Source organism: Gekko japonicus, unplaced genomic scaffold (genome assembly GCF_001447785.1).
Source record: "Gekko japonicus isolate JY-2015 unplaced genomic scaffold, Gekko_japonicus_V1.1 scaffold1476, whole genome shotgun sequence".
Taxonomy (NCBI): Eukaryota; Metazoa; Chordata; class Lepidosauria; order Squamata; family Gekkonidae; genus Gekko; species Gekko japonicus.
The window spans coordinates 50,956-64,044 of NW_015174319.1; the positions used below are offsets into that span (position 1 = coordinate 50,956).

A 13,089-nucleotide genomic window follows, 5' to 3' on the forward strand; every position below is an offset into this window, starting at 1 on the left:
TCCCCAATATGAGCACATGAAGCTGCCTTATACTGAATCAGACCACTGATAACTCTAAAAAACACCCCTGTTTGCTGATTGTGCTATACGCAAAAGAAACATCATCCAGATAAACCATACTTTCCCCTTGATCATTACCAAACCAGAGGTCCATCAGTGGCTATTGGCAAAAAGGTATAGATAGGAACTCTCAGGCTGGGGCAAGGGATGCTCTGTATTTTTGGTGCTTGGGGGGGGACAGTGGGAGGGCTTCTAGTGTCCTGGCCCCACTGCTGGACCTCCTGATGGCACCTGGTATTTTTGGTCACTGTGTGACACAGAGTGTTGGACTGGATGGGCCACTGGCCTGATCCAACATTGGCTTCTCATATGTTCATATGTTCATATGTTCATAAACCCTTAGCATTAATGGACCACTCTGGAGAGTCTCTTGGACTGCAAGGAGATCAAACAGTCAATCCTAAAGGAAATCAACCCTGACTGTTCTCTGGAAGGCCAGAGACTGAAGCTGAAGCTCAAAGACTTTGGCCACCCAATGAGAAGGGAGCACTCACTGGAGAAGACCCTGGTGCTCGGAAAGACTGAAAGTCAAAGAGGGATGGCAAAGGATGAGATGGTTAGACAGTGTCATAGATGCAACGAACATGAAATTAAGCAAACTCTGGAGGACGACGGAAGACAGCAGGGCCTGGCGTGATGTGGTCCATAGGGTCGCGAAGAGTCGGACTCATCTGTGTGACTGAACAGCAACAAAAACCACTTGCCCTGTCCAAAGGGTGTCTCTTGTCGCAGTACAGCAGGACTGCGCTGTTTCTGTGTTACAGACGCAAAAGAGGTAGCTTGGCGAACGCCGCAGTAGTCCTTTCCACACTAGACCTTAAATCCCGGTTCAACCCCGTCCCTGAACTTAAATTCTACACTACACTCGAGTTCACCCCTGTAATTATCTCAGGTTATTTTTTTGTTTCCACATTACATTGAGGTCAGCCCGGTTTTGCCCCACACTTGTCCCGGGATAAACGGATGCTGTTATAACCAGAGATAAATGCAAGGCATTGTGTCGCGAGTTGAACTCTGATACAACCAGGGATGAGATCCAAGTGCGGAAAGGACTAGAGACTTTGAGGCAGAAAGGGAGGTTTGAACCAGGAATACCCCTGATCCCAGGTCATTCTCTTAACCGCTAACCTGCACCAGCTGAATTCTCCCTCTTTCCTCCCCCCTTCTTTCTTAGGATTCCAGTTTGGTGTCGTGGTTAAGTGTGCGGACTCTAATCTGGGAGAACCGGGTTTGAGTCCCCACTCCTCCACTCGCACCTGCTGGTGTGACCTTGGGTCAGTCACAAGCTCTGGTAAGAGCTGTTCCCGAAAGGGTTTGTGTCAGAGTTCTCTCAGCCCCACCCGCCTCACAGGGTGTCTGTTGTGGGGAGGGGAAGGGAAAGGAGTTTGTGAGCTGCTCTGAGACTTCCTTGGGTAGTGAAGGGCGGGGTATAAATCCAATCTCTTCTTCTCTTCTTCTTCTTCTCCAAAATCTTCCAGGATTAATGAAGACCGAGGAACTAAGCAACTGCAGGCTGGATTTATGGACTTTTGTGATACTCGTCAGTCCGTGGATTAATTTAGACAGTGGTTTGCAAGCTGATATTTTCCCCAGTCACTTTACAGTAAAATCCACCAGGAAGAGGATCCAGCTGCTGGGCAGGTGGGAAATCCAAGACAAACAAGAGAGCCTGCCCTGCCGAGGGTCATCCGATTGTTCTCCGAAAGTTTCGGGATGGAGTCCACCAAAGCCGAGCTGGATGTTCCCTCTGCAGGCAGGTGGAATAACATGTTGTGTCTGGACTCGCGGGGAGTTTTGGATGGTACGCCACATGACCTCCACATGACAGATGGCGCTTTAATGCAATGTAACTTGGCCACTGCCTAGTTACTGGGTCAAGGACTTGGCTTGGCTGCGTCCCAGTGTTTGCGAACCATGGGATGGGAACATTAATTATCCATTCAACAGTCTAGTAGCATCCCGAGGTCTTTTAGCTCTTGGCTGTCCTGATGGTGGGGGAATACAGACGGCCATTGAACCAGTGTTCAGTTACCTTGCGAAACCTGTGTCCCCCTCAGTAGGTAATCTGGTCACTGACTTTAGAGATGAGACGGAACCCGGCAAGTTCGATTCGGATTCCCTCCATTTCCATCTTGTCTTCCTCTTGTGAAAACCCGCCCGTGAGCCTTCATTTCCTGCCCAATTCCCTGCCTCCTCCTGCCAAATTTCCCCCATAAAAATTGAAATGCTTTTAGCCCAATTTGCATGTGCATACAAATGGCATGCACAGATGGTGTTAAAGCAACAAAAGATTCGTCAAATGAGGTGGAGCAGAACTGACGAGGGAATGTGTGAAGAGCTGCCTCAGCTCATTCTTCGTTGTCTTGCCGAATGTCCTGTCCGAGGGGTGGGAAAGACCCTCCCCACACCCCAGTTTCATTGGATTTCCAGTCAAGTGCAGAAGTAAACTTTTCCCTTTTGCTGCACAGGATGGTAAAGATGACGGCCTTTGCGAGAGGCATTGTGCCAACTGTGGTTAACTTATTCACTTGTTAAACTCTCTCGTCTGCACAGACCCTGGATCTGAATCCAGATCATTCCCATCATAATCAGGATCGCAAGTCCAGGAGCTGGTTCTTGAACACACCCTACATTTTTGTTATCATTTAGAGAGTGTTCAAGGCATTTCCTAGATATATTGTTGGTCGCTTTTACTACAGTCCTGTCGGGCTGGCTGCACTGCTCCCTCTGAGCTGTGGAGTCTTGTGAGCAAAAATTCTACTCTGTGAGTTACCGGCACTAAGGTTGTGAGCGAGCGATTTGGCCGCTGCGTCAATTAGCTTGCTCTGGAGCCATTCCTCCCTGAGCTAAGACAAAAATGTGTGAGCCGGAGGCTAAAAAACTGTGAGCTAGCTCACATTCTCAGCTTAGAGGGAACACTGGCTGGCTGATATTATTACTTCCCTCAGATTGCAAAGAGGAGCCAAGCTCGAGCTACCCTGGGCCATCGATCAAGGTAATTCATGCATATTTTCTCTAAAAAGAAACCATGCACACGGACGCTCACACCTTGAATAAAACTTTGTTGGTCTTAAAGGTGCCACCTTCCTGAGCTCAGACACAAAAATATGTGAGCCGGAGGCTAAAAAACTGTGAGCTGGCTCACACTAACGCAGTTTAGAGGGAACACTGCTCCGGAGCCCTCCTTCCTGAGCTAAGACAAAAATGTGTGAGCCAGAGGCTAAAAAACTGTGAGCTGGCTCACACTAACTCAGCTTAGAGGGGACACTGCTCCTGGAGCCATTCCTCCCTGATAAGACACAAAAATGTGTGAGCCGGAGGCTAAAAAACTGTGAGCTAGCTCACATTCTCAGCTTAGAGGGAACACTGGCTGGCTGATATTATTACTTTCCTCAGATTGCAAAGAGGAGCCAAGCTCGAGCTACCCTGGGCCATCGATCAAGGTAATTCATGCATATTTTCTCTAAAAAGAAACCATGCACACGGACGCTCACACCTTGAATAAAACTTTGTTGGTCTTAAAGGTGCCACTGGACTCAGACTTTGTTCTATTCCTATTTTGTTTCTACAATGTCATGGTTCTGCAGCCAGGGCCAGCACCTCCTGGAATCCTGGGTCCAGGTAAAGAAGAAGAAGAGGTTGGATTTATGCCTCGCCCTTCACTACCCGAAGGAGTCTCAGAGCGCCTTACAAACTCCTTTCCCTTCCCCTCCCCACAACAGACACCCTGTGAGGTAGGCGGGGCTGAGGGGGCTCTTTCAAGAACTGTTCATGAGAGAACAGCTCTGACAGAACTGTGGCTTGCCCAAGGTCATCCAGCAGCTGCCCCTCCCTGCCTAATCTCTGGTGAGGGTGGGGGGAGGGGTTTTCAGGCTGAGAAGCTGTCAAAGGCCTGCTGGAGAGCTCGTGACCAAGCAGACCTGTGAACTGAGAGCTTTCTGGCACATTATGCTACATGGTCTCCACCGTCACAAAGCAAAGAGCTTCAGTTTCAGTTCCTTTTGTTGCCCGCAGAGCTAGCAGCACCATATAGAAGGTTCAAGTTTTTGCAAGAGAGCAACTAGCAAGACTGGCTAGTTTTGGAATGCAGCCGCACTCAGCTATGAACACGTGAAGCCTTAAACAGAGCGCATTCACAACAGAGAGCTCAGTTGTGCTTCATTGGTTGGCCGGGGGTATTTCTGTGCGTGTCAACAGCCAAACAGTTAAATCTTTGGGGTTTGCGTGTGTGCGTGTCTCCGTGTATTTTTATAGCATTTCCAGGCAGAAAAAGACTTTTAAGCAAACAGGAAGGGAGCTTGGGTAGAAATCAGCCTACCTCCAGCAATGCTTGGAGAACAATCGCTTGCCTTCAGAGGCTGGACCATTCATTTCCCAAAAACCTGATCTCAGCAATCCCCTTTTCCCATAATTCTTGGTTCTATGTCTCTTCTCTCCCACTTTTATCCCTGTTATTCTACATTCGGGCAACTGAAAACCTTTATGCAGAGTGTTACAGCGATGGCTTCTGGCCGATTTGGACCCAGGAGGTTTCCTACATGGGTGGGTGGTTCGCACAGAGCATTTTATTGGGTTCAAAGAGGCGGGGTGCAGCTGGGAGCTTCCATCTGCTTCCGAGCTTCCAGAGTGTTAAAGCGATGGGATCTCAGTTCCATTCGACATCCAGGCTTTTATGAGCTGACGGTCGGAATCCTCCTCCTGGGATGATGCGGATGTGTCCAGCCTCATCTCGGGTCCCGTCTGCATAATTGAAAGCCAGTGGAAATACAATTTTACGCTCCATTCAGAATTGGGCCCTGTGGAAGTCATGTTGAGTTATGGCAAACGAGCGTTGCCAGAGGCATCGGACACAATAACAGCCACACCGGCCAACCCAGGAAAAAAAATATCTTAATGCGCTTCCCATCCTTCTCCCGTAGCTGCCAGAAGCATTTTTGAATGCATTGCAAAGGTCTATTTTTTGGGTTGTTGTTTTGGGGATGAGATGTACGATTCCTCCCTTCCCCTGTCCAAATGGCACTCCCCCCCACACACACACACACACCCCACTTGGCAACGGCTCCCCCTGCATCTGCGCACCCCGCATGAATCGAGCAAGGGCTCTGTTTTTGTAGCTGGGGAAGGGGCAGACCTCGTCCAGGTGACCTGCTGTGCATTGGCGGCCTCCGCTCTGCAGAGCTTGACGGGTTGAACCAAAACGTTCCGGACACCCGGCGGCCTGGAAGGACGGCTCTGCCTCCCCCTTGATCGCCGAGGGAAGGCTACAGGCAACCGGGGAACTGGACCACATTCAACGACATATGTACAAATAAAGGAAGCGCACACTGAGTGGGATTCGAGTATTTTTAGGCCTTTGGACGAGGAGCCATCAGCATGACCCCAAGGCGAGTTGTGGGGGGAGACCGTGCCCTTCAGGATGCACAAAGGGTCTCCTCTTTCTGGCCACCACACCTCAGAAAGGATATTATAGCACTGGGGAAAGTGCAGAAGAGGGCAACTAGAATGATAAAGGTGTTGGAACCAGTGTTCCCTCTAAGCCGTGGAGTCCCATGAGCAAAAATTCCACTTTGTGAGCTACCGGCATTAAAGTTCTGAGCAAGCGATTTGGCTACTGCGTCAATGAGTCTGCTCCGGAGCCCTCCTTCCTGAGCTGAGACAACAATGTGTGAGCTGGAGGCTAAAAAACGGTGAGCTTAGCTCACACTAACTCAGCTTAGAGGGAACACTGGTTGGAACACTTTCCCTATGAAGAAAGGTTAAGGCGTTTCAGGCTCTTTAGCTTGGAGAAACGATGGCTGAGGGGTGACATGATCAGTGTTTACAAGATGATGCCTGGGATAGAGCAGGATGAGGAAGAAGTACTTTTCTCCCTTTCTCACAATACAAGAACTCTTGGGCACTCCATGAAATTGCTGAGCGGTCAGGTTAGAACGGATCAAAGGAAGTCCTTCTTCACCCAAAGAGGGATTAACACGTGGAATTCACTGCCACAGGAGGCGGTCTTTCCCATCACCTACTGCCTGGTCCTTTTTAACTGGAGATGCCGGGGACTGAACCTGGGACCTTCTGCATGCCAAGCAGAGGCTCTACCGCTGAGCCACAGCCCCTCCCCTCCCCTCCAGCTGGAGATAACTTATGTGTTGTTGATATTCTCAGTGTTCAGGGCTTCAGTGGTGTTTCTGCCACACTGGGCACCTTTTAGTCAACCTAGTGTGCAAGTTTGGTGTAGGGGTTAAGTGTGCGGACTCTAATCTGGGAGAACCGGGTTTGATTCCCCACTCCTCCACTTGCACCTGGCTGGATGACCTTGGGCAAGCCGTAGTTCTGATAAGGGCTGTTCTTGAAAAAGAGCCATTTCTGTCAAGAGCTCTCTCAGCCCCACCCACCTCACAGGGTGTTTGTTGTCGGGAGGGGAAGGGAAAGGAGATTGTGAGCCGATCTGAGACACCTTTGGGTAGTGAAGGGCGGGGTATAAAGCCAATCTCTTCTTCTTCTTCTAAAACTTTGAGAAAGTCCGGATGTTAATTAAATACATTAATTAATAGTGAGGCCCTCGGTTTAGGGCCGAGGGAAAACCCCTGACCTCTTTTGCTGCTTATCCTGACGAGGAATGCATGCATTGGAGATGTCTAGCCACGTGGGTGTGAAAAACCAGGCCGCCCGCATTTTTATGCCAACTGACTCGCAGCCCCGAGAGCCCCATCTGCCAACATGATTCTTTTTGTTTGCTTTAGAATTTATTTGTGCTTAGTTCTTTTTACGTTTGCTGACAGTTTGGCATGGGGTTTGAAAGAGCCTTCAATAAAATAAGTTGCCGAAGGACTGTTTCAACATCAGAATCCATCACCAGAGAGGGATTAAAAGGGTGAGCTGCCGCATGCACAGGTGTCACTCAGCAGCAGCAGAATCAAGAGCCGAGTGGTACATGGGGCACAGCTATCCCTAAGGTGCCCAGGTTCCTCCTGCCGACGGGGGAGAGGGGGGGGGCTTACCAGGAACAGCAGGGAAGTCCATCCGACATACAGCAACGCGTCTACATCACAGAAGGAGGAGGAGGAAGAGGAGAAGATTGGATTTATACCCCGCCCTTCACTACCTGAAGGAGTCTCAGAGCAGCTTACAATCCCTTCCCCTCCCCACAACAGACACCCTGTGAGGTAGGTGGGGCTGAGAGAGCCCTCCCGAGAACTGTCTTTTTAATTGGAGATGCCAGGGATTGAACCTGGGACCTCCTGCGTGCCAAGCAGATGCTCTACCACTGAGCCACAGCCCCTCTTTACAGCTCTCCAGGGTCTCAGGCAGAGGTCTTTCACAACACCCTGTCTTTTTAATTGGAGATGCCGGGGATTGAACTTGGGACCTTCTGCATGCCAAGCAGATGCTCTACCACTGAGCCACAGCCCCTCTTTACAGCTCTCCAGGGTCTCAGGCAGAGGTCTTTCACACCACCGGCGTTTAGTCATGCCGGCCACATGACCGCGGAAATGTCTTCGGACAGCGCTGGTTCTTCAGCTTGGAAACGGAGATGAGCATTACCCCCTAGAGTCGGATTCGACTGGCTTTCGAGCAAAGGAAACCTTTGCCGTTAGCCGATGGGAACGTATATCACGTATTTTAAAACGACGACACTGGCTGCCAGTTTAATTACAAATTCAACTTAAGGTGCTAGTTATGAACACGTGAAGCCGCCTTCTACTCAACCAGACCCTTGGTCCATCACAGTCAGTATTGTCTTCCCAGACCTGCGGTGGCTCTCTGGAGTTCTGGGTGGAGGACTTTCACATCACCCCCTCTCTCATCCTTTTAACTGGAGATGCCGGGGATTGAACCCTGGACCTTCTGCGTGCCGAGCAGAGGCTCTGCCATTGAGCCACGGCCCTTCAGGCTATGACCTTTAAAGCCTTTCAGGGCACACAGTGGGCATTTCCCTGCATCAGGTTGCCTGCCTGGCAGCCACCAGATTATGTTCCCTTAGTGTTGCTGCTCCCACCATACAGAATGGGCTCCCTGATTGAGGTAGAGAAGCTGGAGATTGAACCTGGGACCTTCTGCAGGCCAAGCAGAGGCTCTTCCACTGAGCCACAGCTGCAGCTGGCTACTGGCTGTGTGTGTGTGTGGGGGGGAGGTATTTGTGTATTTCCTGCACTGTGCAGGAGGGTGGACTAGATGACCCTGGAGGTCCCTTCCAACTCTATGATTCTATACTGACTGACAAGCAGCGGGTATCGTGTTGGACCACAGTGCTGCAAAATGCCACAACGCCACCAGAAAGCAGGCTAAAACGTGGTCAGTGGAGCAGCTCCCATTCATTTCAAAGGGGCTTGTGCAGGGAAATTTCCCGGCTGACCGAGGCCTCGGAACACAGAAGTAACGCAACTGTATATGTCGACCAGATGCTCAGCCCCCATTGCAGCAAGAATCCGGATAAATATCCAAGTCCCCCCCCCGCCCCCCAGCTGCAGATCCCCGTCATTCTTGTCTTTATGAGATATCAATAGCCGAAAGGGAATCTGCATCTCAAGCAATGAAATCATTTTAGAAAGCGCCGTCAGGGGGATTGATCCAAGGGGGGTCTAGTGAATCATCCGCTTGTAGCTCTCCAAACCATTGTTTCAGGAGGAAGCCACTTTGGGGTGGGGGGGGGCGTTCAGTTTGGCTTCAAAAATGATTTTTTAAAAAAACCCATCCGATCGACTCTTCAGCAATTTCACATTCGTCAAATGTTGGACTGGGATTGTCGATGAATCTCAAGTACATCGATTTTGGCGGCCTCATCCCCATCTGAACCAAAGTTTACGTATGTGCGGCCATATTTGCACGCCAAATTTCTTTCCCCTCCTCTCATCTGCTCCAGGGCCTTCCCCCTCCACCCTCCCGGCTTCATCTTTGCCACGCAAGTCACGGCTCCACCACTTCTTGACTTGAGAGGTTCCATTCTCCACCGGCAGGGCTAAGGACTCATGGACTGGCTTATCATCCACTCACACGTCTAAATCCTTCTGCAAGCAACTTAAGCTATCCCGACACGCCGTGCCAAAGAATTCCAAAAAGCAATTGTGTATGCTACGTGAAGAAATATTTCTTCTTGTTTGCTCTGAAGCTCACTGCAAATCAGTCTCTCGGGTCATTTGGCAGCGACGGAACACAGCCACAAGGGGGAAATACCTTGATTTTATCAATATCACTCTGTGTTCCGCACTCCCGAGAAGCGAGGAGGGCCACGCTAAAGAGTTTTTGTTGTTTCCCTTGGACGAGAGAGAGCAGAGCAGCCTTATTGTGTCTTTGGGCTATTTATTTTATGTACACTTACGTATTTGGAAGCTGTTAGGCTGCTAAAAAGGAGCCAGTGATTTCCAGAGAGAGCCCATTCGCAAAGCATGCAGGATCTCTGTATCACACCCCGCGGTAGCAGCAGTTTCTGCAGCACTGCTCCCCTCATTGCACGGCACTCCCAATCCTAGCTAACGATCCTCAACTCTCGCTCTCTGATTTCAAAACTGCAAGCTGTCGGATTTTCACAGAGGGATCCCCGGTCTGAGACCCCCTTGACAGAAACCATTGCACAGTCATTAAGAAACGTGAACGTTCTTTGGCCAGCATCCTTCCTGACCCCTCATTCCCAGCATCCAACAGGTCTGCTTTGTGCTGCATCTCTGTCAGGGCCCACCCCCTCCACCTGCTTGTCTCATAGACACCATGGCTTGGAATGTTCACAGGTGCATCTTCTCAGACTACTCCACAAGCACGCCACCTAAGAGGCTTGGCAGAATCTGTGCAACACCCCAGCATGCAGTGCAACAGCCCATTCATGTGACTGTGCCACCTTTTTGCCTTGCACAAACCAGAAAATCCAAGTCAAACAAACCGCCCTGCTTGGCTAATGCAAACACCTTTACGCTGAGGGTGCGTTCAGACAGACAGCTAATCCCGATCTTTTAAATCCATCCTTGCATGACCAGACATCCCCCGGGGGAATCACCTTACCGTGTGCTGCTTCCACTGTGGATTGTCTAGATGGCGTCCACTGAATGAGGCATGCGCGCGGTGGCTTTTTAAAAAACAAAACAAAAGTTTGCGCATGCACATAGGCATGATATTGTGTCCTTGGTTATTCGCGCATGCACAGAATCAAGATTTTTAAAAAATGGGGATGGTCTGACGTCAGACTATCCCGCACAGGCGCCATTTTTAATTGCGCGCTGGAATGATCAGACAGGGGAAAGTCCACGCGCGGCCCGTCGGAACCGAAAACTCTAGATTTAAAGTAGTATCTTTTTAGTACGGCTCCTAAGCGCAGCAAAACGGGATGCTCACAGAAGACGGACGTTTCCCAGATGTTAATGTCTAGACATTACATTTAAATCCATGTGGCACCTGTGCCTCACGCGGATCTAAAGAGCTGTCTGAACGCACCCTGAGTTAGTGTGAGCTAACTCACAGGTTTTTAGCCTCCGGCTCACACACTTTTGTCTTGGCTCAAGAAGGATGGCTCCGGAACAAACTGACTTATGCAGTCGCCAAATGGCTTGCTCACAACTTTCATGCCAGTAGCTCACAAAGTAGAATTTTTGCTCACAAGACTCCACAGCTTAGAGGGAGCATTGCGTGGGACTATAAAGAGCTTCATCTGTTGTTGAAAACCAACATTCGGGTCTCCGTAAGAGCAACACTTAGGGCAAGAAGACACCGCTTGTGGCAAGCTGTCCCTCTGTGAACTGCCAGAGTGCTACACCTTTTAAAAAAAAACACATTAGAGCCTACTGTGCCTCTGATTGGATTCAAAAGACAAGTTAATCCGTGCTCAAACCCTGGAATGAAACTGATCCTGCATAAATCTCCGGCCCCAACAATAGAATAAGTGGCGAAAGCACAACCACATGTTTCCCTTCCGACTCGCATTTTTATTTCTGTTTCTTCTCTTCTTTATTGTGAGAGACCCGCTTCAAGAGCCTGCGCGTTCCTGCACAGGCTCCGTCCCTCCAACTGTTTGCTCTCCCTGGAGAATTCCCATCACGCTCAGAACGACTTTGTACAAGCAAGCAAAGATGAAATCGTCCAACACAGCTTTTTTTTTTTAATAAAGGAATTGTTCCTAAAACTGCCACATCAAAAAAGAAACCCCAGTCAACTAAATTCACTTAAGCGTAAAAAAAAGGAGGGGGGGAGAAAATCGGAAGGGCTGCTTCTGATTAAAGCTCAGGAGGAATTGATTGGCCCTCTGCTGTTGAGGAATTGATTGCTCCAGAGAAACACCACCCCAGTTCCTTTGCCCCAGCAAAAGCTGCGAGAGGGGACGCAATCCAAGGCAATAAAAGGAAAACAGTGCCTGCGAGAGCTGTGGCAATTTTCTCTGAGAATGAACAGGGCGGTTCTTTTCCAAGACACCCCCCCCTCTCTCTCTCACACACACACACACACAGAGCTAACTTTTGGGAGTGGAGTCAAGTCTTCCTGAAATGTTTGAAAGCGAACCGCCAGAAGGCATTTCCACCAGCTCTGATTGGCTAGTGACAGTCCAGAGGTGTACACTGTCTGCTCCTGTACCATATGGCCTGCTTGAGCCATATGGATTATTTCACAAAATATTTCGCAAAGTAGGAGTTTTCGTGAGCCAGTGCTCACTTCTTCAGATATCTGTGACTCACAAAAAGCTCCTCCCCTGCCACAAATTTTGTGAGTCTTTCAGGTGCTGCTGGACTCTGGCTCTTTTTCTCTCCATCTTGGGAAGTAGATTACTGACAGCTAGCATGCTGTAGGGGTTAAAATGCTGGATGGGTTGCTGGGAAACCCAGGTTCAAATCCCGACTCTGCCAAACACACATTCTCAGCCTAACCTACCTCCCAGGGTTGTTGTGAGGACAGAAGAACAATGTAAGCCTCTTTGGGTTCCTGCTGGAGACAAAAGGCAGGATATAAATAACCTAGGCCCCGGTCACATGGAGAATTTGCCGCACGAAAGGCACGAATGTCGGGCAAGCCCGCATTGCGGGGAGGGCGGGGTATAAATTGAATAAAATAAATAAATAAATAAATAAATAATTTTCGGGGCGCGATCGCACCGCAACATATGGGAAGCATAGCGCACCCGTGGACAACCCGTGGCATCACGCCGAAGCTGTGCCGCACCGCTTTTTTGCCATGCCGCAGCATCGCCGTGTGATCGCCAGCTAACAGCCGAAGCACGGAGACTCGGGGACCGTGTGATCGGGCTACCGCGCTTTACTTTGCTCCGGGGTAAACAGCCATGTCCAGGGCCGGCTCACCCACTAGGCGAACTAGGCATTCGCCTAGAGTGCTGGGCCCTGGATAGGGCGCCAAGCTGTGCCTCCTCCCCTGCCAAAAGCCCACAAGCAGCTCTCCAAGTTTCAGCACTTTGCTAATTGGGGAGAGGCATCCGGAAGCGGAGCACGAGAGAAATCTCTCTTCCATCTTGGAGAGCACTGCAGGAACATGTGGGGCGTGCTTACTGGGTCTGACAGCTGCGGGGGGGGAGGCGGGGGAGGCGGTAGCAAAAGGGTGGCTGGCTCCAGAGGTCTCCAGGCCTCACCGGGAGGTTGGCATCTGCGCCACAAGGCAGCCTCGCCTAGGGCGCAGAAACACCTTGAGCCGGCCCAGGCCACGCCTCCCCACCAGGCAATGTGAGCTGCCCTGAGGCTGCTTGCGGGGAGGGCGGGCTATAAGTGCAACAAATAAATAAATAAATTATCTGGCCCGTGTGACCGGGGCCCTAAATGAATAAATGCTCTAACATGCAGCTGGATCCGTTCCATACAGCAGGAAAACACTCGTGTTGTGGAAACTAAAAAGGGGAGGCACATGCGGTTTGTTCAGTTGGGCACGTTGGGTTTAAACGAAGAGCGAGGTTGTTGTCTTAAAAGAAACAGATGCAAAAAAAGACATTTTAAAGAGACAGAAAATGCAGGAGAATGTTGTCTTTCTCTCTCTCTTGTTTTCCCTTTCTGGTGTATGCAATCACAGATGGGGTGGGACGGTTATCACCAGTGTTCCCTCTAAGCTGAGTTAGTGTGA

At 50.1% G+C, this 13,089-nt stretch overlaps 1 non-coding gene across 1 annotated transcript; it reads right to left on the reverse strand.

The window, feature by feature from the left end:
- Positions 1 to 7,261: 7,261 nt before the first annotated feature.
- TRNAA-GGC lies at positions 7,262 to 7,333 on the reverse strand. The gene has a single exon. It is a non-coding gene; the product is annotated as a tRNA-Ala (tRNA).
- Positions 7,334 to 13,089: the final 5,756 nt, after the last annotated feature.